Source organism: Anomaloglossus baeobatrachus, chromosome 1 (assembly GCF_048569485.1).
Source record: "Anomaloglossus baeobatrachus isolate aAnoBae1 chromosome 1, aAnoBae1.hap1, whole genome shotgun sequence".
Taxonomy (NCBI): Eukaryota; Metazoa; Chordata; class Amphibia; order Anura; family Aromobatidae; genus Anomaloglossus; species Anomaloglossus baeobatrachus.
The window spans coordinates 766,870,363-766,890,995 of NC_134353.1; positions in this window are offsets into that span (position 1 = coordinate 766,870,363).

The window sequence follows — 20,633 nt, forward strand, 5'->3', positions numbered from 1 at the left end:
TGGGGGGCATGTATCAGTAGACAGGTTCACTTTAGAACTTAAAGGGAACCTGTCATCAGGAATTTGGCTTTCAACCTAAACGTTTCCCCCTCTGCAGCTCGTGGGCTGCATTCTAGGAAGGTTTTTGTACTTTTTGTGCCCCTTTTTAAACCAAAATAAACACTTTATAAACTTGTACCTTTCTGTTTGAAAATCTTGTTAATTTTCCATGGGGGCGGGCCGTGTGGCGTCCGTTGCTGTAGTTTACGCCGCCCCCCATGCTCCAAATCATGCCTCATAACGCCGCCCACTGCGCCGAGGTCCCGTGCACGCCGGGACACCTAGTGACGTGGTCGCATGCACGAGAGTATGGGCGGCGCTGTGATTGCATCGCAAGTGCCCGCCCATACTCTCGTGTGCGCGCTCTCCCCTCTGTACGTCGCTCAGATCCTCTGCTTCTCCTGTGCTCCGCTCCTCCCATCTATTTCCTGCTGCAGGGTACGATGGGAAGGAGGTGACGTCGGGCCGGCGCAGAACGCTGGAGGCAGTGGGGGAGAGCGCGCACACGAGAGTATGGGCGGGCACTTGCGATGCAATCACAGCGCCGCCCATACTCTCGTGCCTGCGACCACGTCACTAGGTGTCCCGGCGTGCACGGGACCTCGGCGCAGTGGGCGGCGTTATGAGGCATGATTTGGAGCATGGGGGACGGCGTAAGCTACAGCAACGGACGCCACACGGCCCGCCCCCATGGAAAATTAACAAGATTTTCAAACAGAAAGGTACAAGTTTATAAAGTGTTTATTTTGGTTTAAAAAGGGGCACAAAAAGTACAAAAACCTTCCTAGAATGCAGCCCACGAGCTGCAGAGGGGGAAACGTTTAGGTTGAAAGCCAAATTCCTGATGACAGGTTCCCTGCATCTGGTCATGGTTGTGGAGCGGTCGTGAGCTGATTTATTTTTACTTGCTTTTTAAACAGTTACTTGATTTTACAGGAAACAACCTGCAAAATAGCAAAGCAATTGGTTTATGCATAACACAGCTGTTCTGCAAAATCTAGTGTTTAATAATCAAGTAGAAACCCCGCAGTTGCTTCTTGCCCGTGTGGTGTTCGGTTACTCTTTCTGGCCTCTCTCAGTTTGCAGTGTCCCTTCCCTCCTCCCAAACAATTTGTCTAACTTCACCCAACACTGAGCTCTATCTATTTGTCCAATCAGTTCAGCTCTAGCTTCTGCCCATATAATTAGACGCCTTCAGAAGTAAACAGCTGAACTGCAGCAAATCAGGTAGAGGCGTCAAAAGATAAGTATTCACAGTAAATTATTTAAACACGAACATTAGGCCTAAAGCCACACAGCATGAAAATCGGTGCGAGTGGAATGCGATAAAACATCGCATTCCACTCGGACCAATATTAGCCTATGTCAGCGCACATGAGCGATTATTTTCTCAGCCCTAATTGGACCGAGAAAACAATCGCAGCATGCTGCAATTGTGACGCCCTGACAAAATCAGGTTGTCACAGGAGACTGCATCTGTCGCGGATGGGTGCCGCGCCACGGCAAAGGGGCTGCTCGGGGCGCTTAGATACGGAATTGTTTCTGGGGCTCGAGTGGTGACCGGACCCGGGGCTCGTGCAACCACCCGTCCTCGCAACAGTGAAAGAGGGTATTTACAGGGGAGATAGTTTTTGTCTGTTTGCTATGCAACTCACAAAGGGTGTATACCACCCAGGTCTTTTAATTAATCAGCCAGCACATGTATACCTATGATGTTTTTTGCATGTCTTTAAATAGCTTGTTTTAGAGATACCATGCATTCCATGATTAAGACCGTAAGGTTGAAACGCGTAGGATGGCACCTGTTCCCCTGTGTCACTGTGTTCCCCACTGTACTCACGTTTTTAACGGATCCCAATAAATTTCTAAGTTTTATATTTATATCTCCGTCCTGATGCTGGATTTTTTCTCTTGCTGATGAATGTTCCTCCCGCCCAGGCCAGGGCGTCTCCATGCATCGGTGGTGCTATCCTGAAGTGAAGAGGGGTGAGCTGAATATTTCCTCTTTTTCCATAGTTTTTGTCTGTGACGCCACCCGTGGGTTGCAGTGATGGGATGGTGGCACCGCCGCTGCCTCTTGTACAAGTGCCCGGGACCGATGGTGTTGGGCAGCAAGATGGTGTCCCCTCCACGAGTAGGGGAGGTGTAATCCCGGGGCCCAGGTGTCGGTGGGGAGCAGTGCTGGGGTGACGTCGGCAGGTTGGACCGAATGACACCGGTGTACTCACGATTAAGAATAATCCACACAGAGTCTATACTGTAAACCAAGGCCGGATGCCGGTTGCCATTGGAGAGGTGTGCTGGTCCCGTACACGGGTTAGCAAGGTAGGGACCTTTCCTCCTGCACTTGTCTCTTGCTGTGTGTTGATTTAACCCGCTTGGAATGGGAGAAATCCGCTCCCTTGTGGCTTTGTATACAGAGGGAGCCATTGCCCGCAAAATCTGACCATTGGGATTTCAGTGGGTTCTGGCGGACACCCTATCCCCCGCGTTTGGCTTATGTTTCGCTCTCTGGGCTTCTTTAGAACCAGGCCTGGAACCTTGCTCCTAACTGGTGAATTAACAAGGGGCTTGCAACCTTCCTCGTCCTAGGATCCACGTACCCCGCCTGTGCACGGCCTCCAGACCGGATTCCCGCTGTCGGTACCGGTGGGCTACAACCCTACCCCGGTCCACTTTAGGTCTCTCACGACTGGATCTCTGTCGCCTGTGGCCCTACACTGCCATCTGCCACCTAGTCGGTTCTCCCGTGGTCCAAGGGCTCCGACCCTTGACCACTCTGCCACTTCAGCTCCTCACTTCTCAACTCTCCACTTTAAAACCCTAACTTCAACTGACACTGACGTGTTCCCGCCCCTGACACCTCAAGACTCCTAGGTGGGCGTTCCCATATGCCTGGTCCTGCCCACTGGTGTGTCCCTTTTGTCATGGAGGGGTGACTAGGCTTTGTGGCTGGTGTTCCTGTGTGTGGGATATGGTGTTGAATCCCAAGGAGGAGGCGATTCCTGTACCCTTGGTGGGGGTACAGTCCTGTGTGACTACCTGGTTTTGCCAGGGCATCACACATCCATCCTCCAGATGCAGGACTCTCTTCTCCTTGTCCTACCAACACAACCCCACACACAGGTACAAACACCAGCCACAAAGCCTAGTCACCCCCCCCAGGACAATAGGGACACACCAGTGGACGGGGTCAGGCAGATGGTGACGTCCACCTAGGGGTCCTGAGGTGTCAGGGAACACGTCAGTTGAGTTGAGGAGTAGAGTGGAGGAGTTAGTTAAGTTTGGACAGAGGAAGTGAGAGGAGTGAAATGGTAGTCGGGGGTTGTAGCTCCCGGACTATGTGAGCTGACTAGGTGGCAGACGGCAGAGCAGGGCCACAGGCGACAGAGATCCGGTCGCAGGAGACCTTAAGTGGACCGGGACAAGGTTGTAGCCCGCCGGTGCCGACAGCGGGAATCCATACCGGAGGCCGTGCAAAGTCGGGGTACCTGGACTCCAGGGCGAGGATAGCTGCAATCACCTTGTCAATTAGCCAGCAGGGGACAAGGTTCCAGATCTTGTCCCACGAGTAGCCCAGATAGAGCGAGACGGAAGCCCAACGCAGGGGATAGGGCGTCTGCAAGTGCCTGCAAAAATTCCAAGGGTCAGATCTCGCGGGCCACAGCTCCCACAGCAAAGACACCGAGAGTGGACTTTTCCCATTCCATGCGGACTAGTCAACACCCTGTTCTGTTCACCGGTGTGCGGGACCCGAGCACACCCCTCCGGAGGCTACTGGTATCCGACTCTTGGTTTACTACTTTGACTCTGTGTGACATATTCAAAAACTGTGAGTACACCGGTATCATCCGGTCCAGCCTGCAGACTGTGCCCCAGCACTGCACGCCACCTACACCTGGGCCCCAGGACGACACCTCCCCTACCCGTGGAGGGGATACCATCCTGCTGCTTCACTCCATCAGCCCCCGGCGCCCCATACCGAGGCACCGGCGGTGTCATTAAACTATCACCGCAACCCACGGGTGGCGTCACTGATAAACTCTCCCCTGTAAATAACCCCTTTATTCAGTTGTGGGCGATGGGCTGCTGCACGAGCCCCGGATCTGGCTGACACTCGAGCCACAGCCACGATCCTGGATCTGACCGTCTCGAGTAGCTCCCCCCTGGCCATGGCATGCGCCCCTGCCCGCAACAAAACTTGCCGTCATGAACAGGATACTTACCCCATCCACTAGCCTGGGTGAAGTGCGCCTTTCCTGGACTGTTAACCCATGAAACACTGATATTTTCGGACCGCCGCCATCTTGCCCGCCATTTTGGCGCCAAAAACAACGACCTCACCATCTTCATCCCCGAAAAGAGCGCGAATCTGAAGCTCCGCCCATCTCCTGTGGACGCGGCAGGAACCCGGTGACCTCCAGAACAGGAAGCGGCAAAGGAAAGTGGGTCCCTCGAGACTGCTGTTGAAAAACCAAAGGCGGAAGCACCGGAAAGATTTCGGCGCCTGATGGTGATGGAGGAGCCGCGGCTACTGCAGCAGTGCAAGATACTGGAGAAATAGCAGGCCTCGCTCCGGTCGCAAGAGCGGCGGACCCTGCGGTCCCAGCGGTCACGCAAGTTATGCCGATTACTCTGCCTTACGTGCCCGGTGCCGCCTGGCTGCCCCAGTATGATGGCCGACCTGATGCCCTGCAGGTATTTAAGAAAAATATATGTACTGTTCTCAATATGTATGCAATGACTGGCCGGCAGCGCGCATCCGTGGTGCTTGGACAGCTGACAGGTGCAGCCGAGCAGGAGGTAAAGACATGGACTGATGAGGATCGGGGCTCGCTACCCGCCATATTTGATAAACTGCAAGTAGCCTTTGAGACCCACATGGAGGCGGAGCTAAGGATGCAATTTTACAACTGCAGGCAGCGTCCCCAGGACAGTATTAGAGACTATGCCCTGAGACTACAAACCGCTCTGCGCACTCTAAAGCTATTGTAAACAAAAAGGACAAAGAAGGAAATGGCACAGGGAAATTGCAAAAAAGTAGTTTTTATTGAGAAAGTATCAAAAATATTTAATATCAAAATTTTTGCAATAAAAGGTAAAGGTATGAAGTCACAGAGATGTAGATGGTGGATGGATTATAAATATAATACAGAGCACAATTGTAATAAAATATACCATACCACCCCTCAAATAACCCTACGAAAGTAATAAGAAAGATTGTATATCTTAGTAAACCTGGTAAATGGCTCCAATGGGATATGAGAGACCGATGAATATTAATTGTAGTAACTCCACTAGCATATAGTAAACAGTATAAAAGGTCTCATAACATAACCCATATGGAGGGGCCAATAAGGAAGAAAGGTGCAGGGGAAACCCCTGAAGAGCACCCTGTAGTCGTGTGGAGGTAACCTGAATCAAGGGGGGAGCTTGAAAAAAAGGGGGTAAAGGAAATTTAGATGAACCGCTAATAATCCACAACAAAAAGCAGAAAAATATATATGTAAAGCCCAGTTACATAAACCTGTATAAAACAGGGAATGCCAAAGGGAAGACAAAAATTATAAAACTGGTTGGGATTACCGACGGTGCGTCTATGTGCCAGTAGTGGCCAGAAAAAGTGAGGACTAGTCGTGGAAAATTGAGGCCAGGCCACCGGAAGTAAATTATTGAGCGAGCCCTAAGATAGTAAATATAACTACAAAATAGTCGTGTAGCAAAGAGGAAAGGCTGCAGTGGCAGTAATATCTCAGACAAATTGTATAAAAACTAGTCATAGGTCAGAGAGGTAGGATGAAAATAGACAAGATATTAAGTGTTAGAACACCTCCGTTATCAAAAACTCCCCATAAGACATGTAAGAGTTAAATATCACAAAGTCGGATACAAGGGAGGGAGGCTGACAATGGCAGCTGCAGGAGTGATTCACAAGACAAACAGTGAAAGATGTAAAAAAGAGGAGCGACCATGTCAGTAGACATGAATGGATGAAGTGCAGTATATACCGCTGACACGGGCAGTCACTAGTAAAAATTCACAGGGTGTGAGATAGAGGATGAGAATGGAGAGAAAGACCGTGTCAGTAAGGTCAGTAAACGAATTGCAATAATTCCGCTGACACGGGCAATCAAAGAGCCAGAGATACCTGGTAGGATGGCAGAGCGTGGTGGCATGTAAAGGGTCCCAACATCCGTTTCGCTTGGGCGCTTTTTCCAGGGAGTAATATGTCTGAAGACGCTGACACCTTAAGAAGGGTCAGCGCAGGTGTCAGCAATCATGACGTAGCGGTGGCTGACACTGCGCATGCGCCGGGAGCGGAGGCCAGAGGGCGGAGCAGACAGAAGACCACTAACATGTAGGGCGCCTGCGCGGGAGAACGGTCGTCTCCATAGCTCCCACGCATGTGTCCAAAGTGGGCAGCGTCATGCAACACCCTTCAGCAGTCAGCTGACCGGCAGACGCGTGCAGCCACAGCAGTATAGAAACGTAACAAAAAGTGTATGAAAATAAGAAAAGTGAAACAGAAAGAAAAAAGAAAAAAGGGGGAGAAGGTATATTTAATTTGACATAATAACAGCAATATAGTCATATGTAATTCCGATTTTCTGAGTTTTCCAAAACGTCCACCAATGGGGAAGGAAATCAAGGCAGGATAAGGAAGACAATTTCCGCAAGCACTCAGAAGCGATACCTATACCAAAATCGTACACAAAAAGAACAATTAAAAAGAGAAGTATAAACATGAAGGATTAAAAAGAGATATATATTAAAAACAACAACAATTGTGTTCAGAGATGGTGCAACCAAGAACCAATACTATATATTTTAAATGGAATCAATAGCATTATACGAGTAATGTCAAAATGACTTATAAGAAACAGAACCGCAGACCCTGATGCACAACACAGAAGGAAATGGAACCATTATAAGGGGCACATCTAGGAAAAGGACTCGATCATGTTACAAGAATGGAGAATAACTGACTGTCTCATTGAGACCGTGGGGGACCAGGGTGTTGAGGGAGACAATCCACTTCGACTCACGTTGTGCGAGAATGTTACGTAGATTGCCCCCCCAAACACCCTCGTGGACTACGTCGATGCCCCGTACCTTCAAAGACCTTGCGTCACATCCGTGATGTTTACGGAAGTGACGGGGGAGGGTCTTTAAAAGGGAAACGTCCTCCACAGAACCAGCAGCATTAATGTCCCTGACGTGCTCCCTGACTCGTATGCGCAATTCGTGTGAGGTGAGTCCAACATAAATCAGGGAGCACGGATAGGTAGCGTAGTAAACTACGTGTGTAGATGCACAAGTAATGCGCTGGCCAATGGAGAACGTTCTCTTCCCTTCGGAACAAACAAAAGATATAGTTCTCAGAATGTTAGGGCATGCCACACAATGACCACATGGGAAGCAGCCACGGAGCGGACCACCGGAGCCAAAGGGATTAGAGCAGGGAGGGACGTAATGGCTATTGACAAGAAGATCTCCAAGGTTCCTCGCCCTCCTGGCCGTCATGAGGGGCCTCCTGGGCAGAACATCAGCCAAAATGGGGTCCGTGAAAAGGACCGGCCAATGTCTGCCAAGGATATCCCTCATCGCGTCCCACTGGTGGTTATACGTACCAATAAATCTGATTTGACTGTCCGTGGTTGGCCGACGTGGTCGATACTGGAGTAGTTGATCTCATCTCTGGGGGTATTTTTCGCATGAAGGTAACCCTTTTTTATGCATCTATTACTATACCCCCTCTCTTTAAACCTGCATCGGAGATCAGACGACTGGGATTCAAAGTTGGAATTAGTGGAGCAGATCCGCTTCATCCTCAAAAACTGTCCGGTCGGGATGGCACGTATGGTGGACGGAGTGTGGCCCGATGATGCAAGGAGGAGGGCATTGACGGACGTGTCCTTGCGGAAGACGTCCGTCTGAATGCCCCCCTGCCCATCCACCGAAATCCCGATATCCAAAAAGTCCAAATTGGACCGACTGAATCTATATGTCAATTTAATATTAAGGGAATTTCGGTTCAGGCCACACATGAAAGACTCAAGTTGCTCGGAAGAGCCCTGCCACAAAATAAAAATGTCATCTATATAACGCAGCCAGCACTCCACATGGGCACTGGCCTGCGGAAAACCGTCGCCAAACACCAACCTCTCCCAGAAACCCAAAAAAAGGTTGCCGTAGGCCGGCGCGCAGGCCGCGCCCATCGCAGTGCCGCGCTGCTGTAGATAAAAACGATCTTTGAAAACAAAAAAATTGTGGGTCAGGACAAAACCAAGCAACTCAAGCAAAAGGTCCACCAGGTTGCCATCGAGACCGGAGGTTGTGAGGTAGAAGTGGACCGCCTCCAGACTGTCTTCATGTCCGATGCAGGTGTAAAGAGATTCCGCGTCGCCACAAACCAGGAACATGTCATCATAAACAAAGATGCCATCAAGGCGCCGCAGGACGTCCGTAGTGTCCTTAACATAGGAGGGGAGGCACTCCACTAAAGGTTTTAAATAAAAATCAATAAATTTACAAATGGGTTTGCACAACCCTCCTATGCCGGACACTATGGGACGCCCTGGGGGGGTTAAGGGCATCTTTGTGGATTTTGAGTAACAAATAAAAAGTGGGAACACGAGGACAGCCAGTGAGCAGGCCCTCGAACATCTTCTCATCAATGATTCCCCTCTCATGGGCCCTCGCCAGGATTTTCCTCAGCTCATGGGAGAAAAATGTTAGCGGGCTACAAGTAAGGCGTGAATATGTAGACTTATCGCGAAGTGGCCTAAGGGCCTCTTTCTCATATTTATCTACAGGCCAGATCATGATATTGCCCCCCTTGTCCACCGCCTTGACGACGACATCATCACACAGCTGCAACCGTTTAATCGCCGACCTCTGGCGGTGAGTAAGATTATCAGAATTGCGCACAATGGGAAATGTTTGAGGTCTTCGGTTACAAGCCTAGTGAAGATGTCGATTGCCTGGCAGAGGGACAAGGGGGAAACCTCGTAGACCTGGGTTTGAGAAAATCAGGGGACCTACCCGTGGTGGATGGCACTCTAAAGCTAGTAGACCCTATCAATGAACCGGAGAGCAATAAAATGCTTGTGGAGCAGTTCCTGCAGGGGCTGGGGTCAGCAGAGGATCGCAAGCAGCTACGGCTGTGGGCCCTGGATCATCCGGACTTAAACTTTGCAGTCTTAAAGGACTGGGAAATAAAGGCTCTACAGACCCCTGAGGCCAGTGACTCTATACCATCATCTTGGCCAGCTGACACCTCTCACCTGCTGGTGAAATCTTCTCTACTAGCTTTAACCGCACCTGCAATGCCAGCATCACCCCCTGGAGCTCCCGGTGACCTGTCATCCCAAGTTCAACAGCTGGGCAAGGACGTCGCCAGGATCCTTGAGGCCATTCAGCTCCAGCCAATGACCAAGCCGGCTGAGAAGATCCAGCTCACCAACAGCCCTGAGGACGTTCCCTGGATGCAGAGAAGGAGTAGCAACCGGTATGGACAACCCGTTTGTTACAGGTGCAACAAGACCAGCCATTATGCCCGTCGGTGTCCTTTAAACGGGCAACCCCTGAGGCCAAGGGCCAATCCTCAGGAATAGATCAACAAGGCCCAGCTGATTGGCATGAGCGGTATGTCGGAGGCTGCCCCATCATCTCCCTCACCGTAGACGGGATCCCCACGTTTGCACTTCTGGACACCGGCTCGCAGGTAACGACTATACCCTATGTACTGCATAAGCGTTACTGGTCTGATGATGACCTTACCCCGCCAGATTCGGGCCTTACCATAATTGCAGCCAATGGACTCCCAATGACCCAAGTGGGGTTTAAAGAAGTGACTCTTAAGGTGGGGTGAGTGGAATTAGAGCACCAGGGACTTATAGTGGTGCAGAATGACCCTAGTGACCGTAATCCGAAAATGGTCCTAGGAAACAACGTTATTGAAAATTGTATGGGGGAAGTATTGTATTTACTTCAGCAGCTGTCTGCAACGGCAGGAGTGGGGCGACAGAGAGTCCAGCAACGTGAGATCCAAGCCCTCCTGCAGCGGTAACAGGTGAATCTGTCTGGTGGAGAGATTGGCGGTGTGCGAGTGCTGGATGTAGCACCCCTTGTAGTGCCTCCGCGAAGTGAGATGATGATTTGGTGTAGGGCAGCAGTAGGTACTCGTGGACAAGATTATCAGGCAGTGGTGGAGCCCCTGCCTTCAGAACACTGGCCCACAGTTTTGACAGCCAGAGGAGTGATTGATGTCCGGAAGGGGAGAGTGCCCGTGAGAGTGATGAATTGCAGAGAGGAAGAGGTTAAGCTACCCAGATATGCCACTATTGCCAAGCTGTTCACAGTAGAAACACATGCCATCCAAACAGCAGCATCCACCAACACTGCATTCCGACCAGTCAGTGACAGCTCACCAGATCAGTCAGAGGAGTGGTGTCAAGAATTACACGTAGGCACTGACTCCACACCTTCACATCAAAAGAAGGGGGTCTACAGGGTAGTGCAGGAATATGAGCAAGTCTTCAGTAAACACCCTCTAGACTTTGGGAGAATCAAAGGGGTCCAACACTACATTCCCACAGGTGCACACCCACCCATTAAAGAGAGGTACAGGCCAATACCGCCTGCACATTATCAGTGTGCCAAGGACATGTTGAGGAACATGAAGGAGGCTGGGGTTATCCGTGACAGTTGTAGCCCCTGGGCAGCTCCGTTGGTCCTGGTAAAGAAAAAGGATGGCATCATGAGAATGTGTGTGGACTACCAAAAAATTAACCAGATCACCCACAAGGATGTGTACCCACTCCCCCGTATTGAGGAATCGTTAGCTGCATTTAGAACTTGTTTAACCAGTGTGCAATACAATTCCCTTTAAAAAATCAATTTTATTATTTCATATAAAAAAAATCGCCCAGGTGAAAAAATCCCAAAAACTCAACCAATAAAAAGGGAGCTACTATGGATCAGGTACAGCCATATACCCTCAGGTTTCATAGGCAATAAAATGTCAGACCAGAATTTATTTATGCTATTGTGACCCTAATATGTCACTATATCTGGCCCTGCCTAACAACGGAGGGTGTGACGCCCTAACTTAGCTGGACGCCCCCGTTCCTCGACGGCTGACCCTCACTCTCCCTACTAAAACCCTACCAATATGATGATAGTTTCTGTACCCAAAACTTTCAATAACATATGGTGCAATACTCCATATTAAACTCAGTAAGAGGATAAATATCTCCAATAACAATTTTGCAGGCACAGAGCAGGGAACCAGGGGAGCTACTGTAAAAACGGGTACAGCAATAATAACATTACAGAGGCAGATATAATGAACAAGGCAGTCCCAAGCTTATTTGAGCTAAAGTGCCCCTAATATATCACTATATCTGGCTCTGCCTACCAACGGAGGGTATGACGCCCTAACGTTACTGGGCGTCCCCGTTCCTCGACGGCTGACCCTCACTCTCCCTAGTTGACCCTGCCAATACAAGGATAGTGCCTGTGCCCGATAATCTCAGTTATCAACATGTAGTATAATACTCCATTTAGAGTCCAATTAAGGGATTAATACCTCAATAGACAAACTTCTAGGTACAGAACACAAACAAAGGACATCTGCTGCCTCAATCGGCTTACAGCATGTCTATCAATATATAATGGGGACAAAAATGTACTTCCCTCAGTTTGATGCTGTTTACATGGCCTCAACGCGTTTCCCCGCCCGTCATCGGATCATCAGGAAGCCCAAGGGTAATGATAAGAGAATATAAATCCCAGCACACATGATGCTGGGATTTATATTCTCTTATCATTACCCTTGGGCTTCCTGATGATCCGATGACGGGCGGGGAAACGCGTTGAGGCCATGTAAACAGCATCAAACTGAGGGAAGTACATTTTTGTCCCCATTATATATTGATAGACATGCTGTAAGCCGATTGAGGCAGCAGATGTCCTTTGTTTGTGTTCTGTACCTAGAAGTTTGTCTATTGAGGTATTAATCCCTTAATTGGACTCTAAATGGAGTATTATACTACATGTTGATAACTGAGATTATCGGGCACAGGCACTATCCTTGTATTGGCAGGGTCAACTAGGGAGAGTGAGGGTCAGCCGTCGAGGAACGGGGACGCCCAGTAACGTTAGGGCGTCATACCCTCCGTTGGTAGGCAGAGCCAGATATAGTGATATATTAGGGGCACTTTAGCTCAAATAAGCTTGGGACTGCCTTGTTCATTATATCTGCCTCTGTAATGTTATTATTGCTGTACCCGTTTTTACAGTAGCTCCCCTGGTTCCCTGCTCTGTGCCTGCAAAATTGTTATTGGAGATATTTATCCTCTTACTGAGTTTAATATGGAGTATTGCACCATATGTTATTGAAAGTTTTGGGTACAGAAACTATCATCATATTGGTAGGGTTTTAGTAGGGAGAGTGAGGGTCAGCCGTCGAGGAACGGGGGCGTCCAGCTAAGTTAGGGCGTCACACCCTCCGTTGTTAGGCAGGGCCAGATATAGTGACATATTAGGGTCACAATAGCATAAATAAATTCTGGTCTGACATTTTATTGCCTATGAAACCTGAGGGTATATGGCTGTACCTGATCCATAGTAGCTCCCTTTTTATTGGTTGAGTTTTTGGGATTTTTTCACCTGGGCGATTTTTTTTATATGAAATAATAAAATTGATTTTTTAAAGGGAATTGTATTGCACACTGGTTAAACATATTTTGAACATTCCCATCAGTATCTATAATTGTTAAACTGCTGCATTTAGAACTGCAAATTACGTTTCTACCCTTGATCTCACTAGTGGCTACTGGCAAGTGTCCGTTACTGAGGAAGACCGTGAGAAGACCGCCTTCGCCGCCCCGATGGGTCTCTGCAAGTTCAACAGCATGCCCTTCGGGTTGTGCAACGTGACAGAAAACTTCCAGAGATTGATGGAGTGCTGCTTGGGACACCGCAACTTTGAGATGGTACTGCTATACCTAGATGACGGCATCGTCTATTCAAAAACGTATGATGATCCGCTGGAACATCTTGCAGAAGTCTTTGAAGCCCTCTCCAAATACGGGATGAAGTTGAAACCATCCAAATGCCACTTGCTGAAGCCTAAAGTCCAATACCTCGGGCATGTGGTTAGTGCAGAAGGTGTGGCTCCGGATCGGGAGAAGATCACCGCCATCCAGAACTGGCAAAGACAGCAGTTCCTGGGCCTGATGGGCTATTACCGCCGCTTCATCAAGGGTTAGACCAAGATGGCAGCTCCTATGCAAGACCTCCTTGTCGGACAAACCAAGCATGGCAAGACTTCCGGTCCTCGATTCACATGGGGTGAGGAGCAAGAAAGTTCCTTCCAACAGATGAAGTCAGTCCTGACCGGAGAAGAGATCCTGGCATACCCCGACTACGGTCTCCCGTTCATACTGTATACAGATGCCAGCAACGTGGGACTGGGAGCTGTCCTGTCCCAAGTGGAGAATGGCAAGGAGAAGGTGATAGCTTACGCAAGCAGGAAGCTTCGCCCAACAGGAAGGAACCCTGAGAATTACAGTTCTTTCAAGTTGGAGTTCCTAGCACTCGTCTGGGCTGTGACAGAGAGGTCTAAGCATTACCTGGCTTCTGCGTTGATCACTATATATACGGACAACAACCCTTTGACCCACCTCGACACAGCGAAGCTTGGATCCCTAGAACATCGCTGGGTAGCCCGACTGGCGAATTATGACTTCACCATAAAGTACCGAGCCGGTCATAAGAACACCAATGCTGACGCGTTGCCTAGAATGCTACACCTGCCTGATGGTGGGGTAGATAAAGACGAGTTGGAAGAGATTGAACTGCCTGCGTTCCATCAACTTGACAGTTTGGAAAACACCAAACATTACAACAGTCAGCAGGAGGCAGCATTCAACCCGTTACCTCATCACGGTTGGCAAGAAGCACAAGATAGAGATCCTGCCGTCAGATTGATCAAGACACTGATCTCTCAGGCTGATTCCAGGTTGGAGCCCACTGCCCCGGCAGAAGCACAGAGGCTATGGAAAGAGAGGAGCAGGTTGTATCTGCAGCGAGGCAAGTTGTGCAGAGGACTGATCAATCCTAAGACGCATGAGAGGATCTGCCAGATACTCATACCTCAAGCATACATGCCAGTGGTCCTGGAAGCCTATCATGATGGAGCTGGACACTTCTGTTGTAAGAAGCTGGAAATACTAATAAGGGAGCGCTTTTACTGGGCTGGGATGAGAGAATCCATTGAAGCATGGTGTAGGGATTGTGGTCCCTGTGTGCTGAGAAGAAAGGATGGTACCAGCCAGAGAGCCCCATTACAGCCGATCATCACTAGCCAACTGTTGGAACTCATTGCTCTAGATCATGTCAAACTCACACCAAGCAGGAGCGGATACAGTTAGGTCCAGAAATATTTGGACAGTGACACAATTTTCGCGAGTTGGGCTCTGCATGCCACCACATTGGATTTGAAATGAAATCTCTACAACAGAATTCAAGTGCAGATTGTAACATTTAATTTGAAGCTTTGAACAAAAATATCTGATAGAAATTGTAGGAATTGTACACATTTCTTTACAAACACTCCACATTTTAGGAGGTCAAAAGTAATTGGACAAATAAACCAAACCCAAACAAAATATTTTTATTTTCAATATTTTGTTGCGAATCCTTTGGAGGCAATCACTGCCTTAAGTCTGGAACCCATGGACATCACCAAACGCTGGGTTTCCTCCTTCTTAATGCTTTGCCAGGCCTTTACAGCCGCAGCCTTCAGGTCTTGCTTGTTTGTGGGTCTTTCCGTCTTAAGTCTGGATTTGAGCAAGTGAAATGCATGCTCAATTGGGTTAAGATCTGGTGATTGACTTGGCCATTGCAGAATGTTCCACTTTTTTGCACTCATGAACTCCTGAATAGCTTTGGCTGTATGCTTGGGGTCATTGTCCATCTGTACTATGAAGCGCCGTCCGATCAACTTTGCGGCATTTGGCTGAATCTGGGCTGAAAGTATATCCCGGTACACTTCAGAATTCATCCGGCTACTCTTGTCTGCTGTTATGTCATCAATAAACACAAGTGACGCAGTGCCATTGAAAGCCATGCATGCCCATGCCATCACGTTGCCTCCACCATGTTTTACAGAGGATGTGGTGTGCCTTGGATCATGTGCCGTTCCCTTTCTTCTCCAAACTTTTTTCTTCCCATCATTCTGGTACAGGTTGATCTTTGTCTCATCTGTCCATAGAATACTTTTCCAGAACTGAGCTGGCTTCATGAGGTGTTTTTCAGCAAATTTAACTCTGGCCTGTCTATTTTTGGAATTGATGAATGGTTTGCATCTAGATGTGAACCCTTTGTATTTACTTTCATGGAGTCTTCTCTTTACTGTTGACTTAGAGACAGATACACCTACTTCACTGAGAGTGTTCTGGACTTCAGTTGATGTTGTGAACGGGTTCTTCTTCACCAAAGAAAGTATGCGGCGATCATCCACCACTGTTGTCATCCGTGGACGCCCAGGCCTTTTTGAGTTCCCAAGCTCACCAGTCAATTCCTTTTTTCTCAGAATGTACCCGACTGTTGATTTTGCTACTCCAAGCATGTCTGTTATCTCTCTGATGGATTTTTTTCTTTTTTTTCAGCCTCAGGATGTTCTGCTTCACCTCAATTGAGAGTTCCTTAGACCGCATGTTGTCTGGTCACAGCAACAGCTTCCAAATGCAAAACCACACACCTGTAATCAACCCCAGACCTTTTAACTACTTCATTGATTACAGGTTAACGAGGGAGACGCCTTCAGAGTTAATTGCAGCCCTTAGAGTTCCTTGTCAATTACTTTTGGTCCCTTGAAAAAGAGGAGGCTATGCATTACAGAGCTATGATTCCTAAACCCTTTCTCCGATTTGGATGTGAAAACTCTCATATTGCAGCTGGGAGTGTGCACTTTCAGCCCATATGATATATATATAATTGTATTTCTGAACATGTTTTTGTAAACAGCTAAAATAACAAAACTTGTGTCACTGTCCAAATATTTCTGGCCCTGACTGTATATGTATGCACTCACAATAGTGGACCACTACTCAAGATTTATGGTTGTGGTACCCGTCAAGGATCTAACAGCCCGTACTGCAGCAAAGGTCTTCCAAGCGCACTTCTGCAGACCCCATGGCTACCCAGAGAGGGTCCTCACAGATAAAGGCCCTGCCTTTGAAGCAGATATCTTTAAGGAGTTCTGCAGCCTGTACGGATGTAAGAAGATACTTACTACACCCTACCATGCCCAAACCAGTGGGATGTGTGAGAAGATGAACCATTTAGTCATCAACCTTCTTAAGACTCTACCCCTTGAAGAACGAAACCAGTGGCCTGAGAGATTGCCCGACCTGGTGGATATGTATAACAACAGCCCCATCAGTTCCACTAAGTGTACACCTGCTTACCTCATGAGGGCAAGTATTGTAAACCTACAACTTCCCTAAAAGGGAGGGTCCCATTAAGAATGCAAAACCAAGAGAGATCCCAGTGATCAATTGTACCAATACAAGAGGTAAAAGGAAGACCACTGGTATAGAGGAGACCAAAGACAAATATATGGTGAAATACACAATATTTTTAATAGTAAAGTAAGTGTGACAAAAGGACAAACGATACAGGCAAAAGAGTGTTAAAATGCCAGACACAAAGGATGCACAAACCACACCAGCAGATGGTAAACTAGCCACAAAACACGTGGATCAGTATATGACAGGCAAAATAGCCAGAAAAAGACAGGGAGAAGCAAATACATCAGAGGGTAAATTCCCTATATGAAGCTCACCCTTAGAGTAATATCAGAAACCTGTCATATCATAAGGTAGTGGTATATTTACCTTGAGACATATTAGGGCTGTTTGGTAAGCAGGCTGGTGGTGGTGGGCGGGGCCTCGACGCGCGTTTCACCGGGCGTGGCTTCGTCAGGAGGCTGACCATCGTGCATAGCATGTGGGTTTATATAATAGATAGCAGGGATCACAGGCAAATCGGCGCGCTCCGCGTCATGTTGCCCCGCCTTCCAGGGCAGGGGCCGCCGGGCACCACGTGGAAGAATAGAGGGAGGACGGACGTCATCCATTCATTCGTCACAGGAGCACCCGGAAGTCCCCACCGTAGAAGGCACAGGCAGCGCATGCGTGCGTCGCGTCTGTGCACTGAATAAAATCCACCTGGGTATGACGTGGGGTGGGAGCGGTTAAGGAGGGGGAGGAAAAACCGGACATGAATGTCACGGAGTTCGGACATGAGAACCCTCCTATCACAGGAGACGCTGATCGCGCATGTGCGCGTCGCGTCAGATCCTGGATACAGCCTACCAGGCAAAACACAGGGGAGTGTCGGATGACAGGTTAATTACATCACAGAATTTCTAAGAAATTAGAAATTCTGTGATGTAATTAACCTGTCATCCGACACTCCCCTGTGTTTTGCCTGGTAGGCTGTATCCAGGATCTGACGCGACGCGCACATGCGCGATCAGCGTCTCCTGTGATAGGAGGGTTCTCATGTCCGAACTCCGTGACATTCATGTCCGGTTTTTCCTCCCCCTCCTTAACCGCTCCCACCCCACGTCATACCCAGGTGGATTTTATTCAGTGCACAGACGCGACGCGCGCATGCGCTGCCTGTGCCTTCTACGGTGGGGACTTCCGGGTGCTCCTGTGACGAATGAATGGATGACGTCCGTCCTCCCTCTATTCTTCCACGTGGTGCCCGGCGGCCCCTGCCCTGGAAGGCGGGGCAACATGACGCGGAGCGCGCCGATTTGCCTGTGATCCCTGCTATCTATTATATAAACCCACATGCTATGCACGATGGTCAGCCTCCTGACGAAGCCACGCCCGGTGAAACGCGCGTCGAGGCCCCGCCCACCACCACCAGCCTGCTTACCAAACAGCCCTAATATGTCTCAAGGTAAATATACCACTACCTTATGATATGACAGGTTTCTGATATTACTCTAAGGGTGAGCTTCATATAGGGAATTTACCCTCTGATGTATTTGCTTCTCCCTGTCTTTTTCTGGCTATTTTGCCTGTCATATACTGATCCACGTGTTTTGTGGCTAGTTTACCATCTGCTGGTGTGGTTTGTGCATCCTTTGTGTCTGGCATTTTAACACTCTTTTGCCTGTATCGTTTGTCCTTTTGTCACACTTACTTTACTATTAAAAATATTGTGTATTTCACCATATATTTGTCTTTGGTCTCCTCTATACCAGTGGTCTTCCTTTTACCTCTTGTATTGGTACAATTGATCACTGGGATCTCTCTTGGTTTTGCCTCATGAGGGCAAGGCCTGGAAGATTGCCGGTCGACTTGGATATGGATGTTGAAGTACTTGAAACCATCTCCCCAACCATTGACTGGGACTCCAAACGTCAGATGCAGTACAAACAAATTCAGGAGTATGTTGAAAGGAACCTGAATCAAAGCAGAGAAAAGCAAGAGCAGCACTTCAACAAACAGGCAAAAGCTGCCCTCTTTTCACCAGGAGAAGTGGTGCTAAAGAGAAAAAGGAAGCTGCATAAATTGGACGACCAGTGAGAAAAGACCCCCTATGTCATACAACCCTCTGACTTTGATAATCAGAAGAACTGTCTTATCAGTAAGGACCAAGGAAGAACTACAGCTACAGTTTCCAAGGATTACTTGAAAAGGTGCCCGGAACCTCTGAACATCTTGGAAGAAGTTCCCACTCCAGCCCTGGGTGTCGAGAAACGGAAGGAGGTGATCCACACTGTCCTAGGTGACTTCCCAGCAGATTGGCCTATGCAAAATGGAGCAGTGATTGTTCCCGTTCTAACATTCCCACAACCCGTGGAAGAGCCAGAACCAGAGAGGCCTGCTGACATTGCACCAATACACACACCTAGAGTCACACCTGAACCCATGCCACGCCCCCGTAGGTCTCTACCTACAGTACCCATCACGAGGAGTGAGGAACCCGTAGATAGTACAAAATCACAGAGCTAGGAGAGAACTTAGGGCTAAGGAGGTCTACATGCCCTAACCTAGGTCAGCCACCATTCAGATACAGGGAGTGAGTGATGCCTGTATGTACTTGTATATAGTAATCTAATATATAAAGCTGAATGTGTGTGTGTGTGTGTGTGTGTGTGTGTGTGTATGTCCGGGATTGGCATCCGCACCATTGCAGCTACAGCAACAAAACTTTGCACACTCACACTTCTGGACCCCGAGAGCGTCATAGGCTATGTTTCGAGGGGAAATTTTAACCCCGCTCTTTACAGTTATTCGCCAAAAAGCCTGCCTCCATTAAAGCGAAAGCCACAGTGCAGCCAGAACTTCAGAAGAATGCGCAAGCACGCCCTTATATGGAATGTTGGCGTGTCACAATGCAGCCAGGGAAAGAGGCAGACACAGACAGTGAAAGAAACAGACATAGACAGGGTAAGAGACAGACACAAAGACAGACACAGACAAAGAGACAGACTGAAAGGGAAAGAGACAGACAGGGAAAGAGAGGGAAAGTGACAGACAGGGAAAGTGACAGAGATAGACAGGGAAAGAGATAGATAGACAGAGAGGGAAAGAGATTGAGACAGACAGAGAAAGAGACAGACTGAGAAAGAGACAGACTGAGAAAGAGACAGACTGAGAAAGAGACAGACTGAGAAAGAGACAGACAGGGAAAGAGGCAGACAAAGAGAAAGAGACAGACATACAAAGAGATAGAGAGAGAGAGAGACAGAGAGATATATACAGAGGGGGAGACAGACAGAGAATGGGAGAGAAACAGAGAGACAGTTACTATCCCGGGCAGCGCCGGGTGCTATGTTGTGAGGCGAAATTTTAACCCCGTTCCAATTTACCAATCAATTTTGCCCCTATCTACATAATGGGGAAAAAGTGAAACGAAAAGTGTTGGGGGCAAATTGACAGCTGCCAGATGTGAAGTAGGGGGACTTAAAGAATGAGAGCGATGGCACCAAAGAGAATATACCGTACAGTTGCTAAGGTGGGGCCCCGACATGGGATACTCACCACACTCGGGGATATGAACACACACACAAAATGCACCACACACTACCACGCACTTGAACACATATACCACCCTCAGCACACATCTCACCACACATACACCAACCTCGCCACATAATCGCCCTAAAACACGCACAAGTCTGGTATTATCCTTCAAAAATAAAAATCTGATTAATAAGCAGCCAAACTACAAGAACAACAAATGTACCATATAGGAAATACGGCAGCTGTCAGTCACATGACCTGTCTATTATGTGTATGTGTGAGCTAATATATACTGTCCGGGTTGAGGGCTTTCTGTTGCCTGGAGATTTATCAGGCTGCCAATAGCAACAAATCACAGCTTAGCTTCTATTTTGCTACAGTTAATTAATCTGAGCTCTGATTGGTTAATATAGGCAACAATTTAATAATTACATTTCTATCTATTTGTTTTGTGGTTTTTGTGTGCAGAATACATTTTTGTTAATACATTCTATTTTGTTAACAGCAGTTATTAACCCGGGCGAAGCCGGG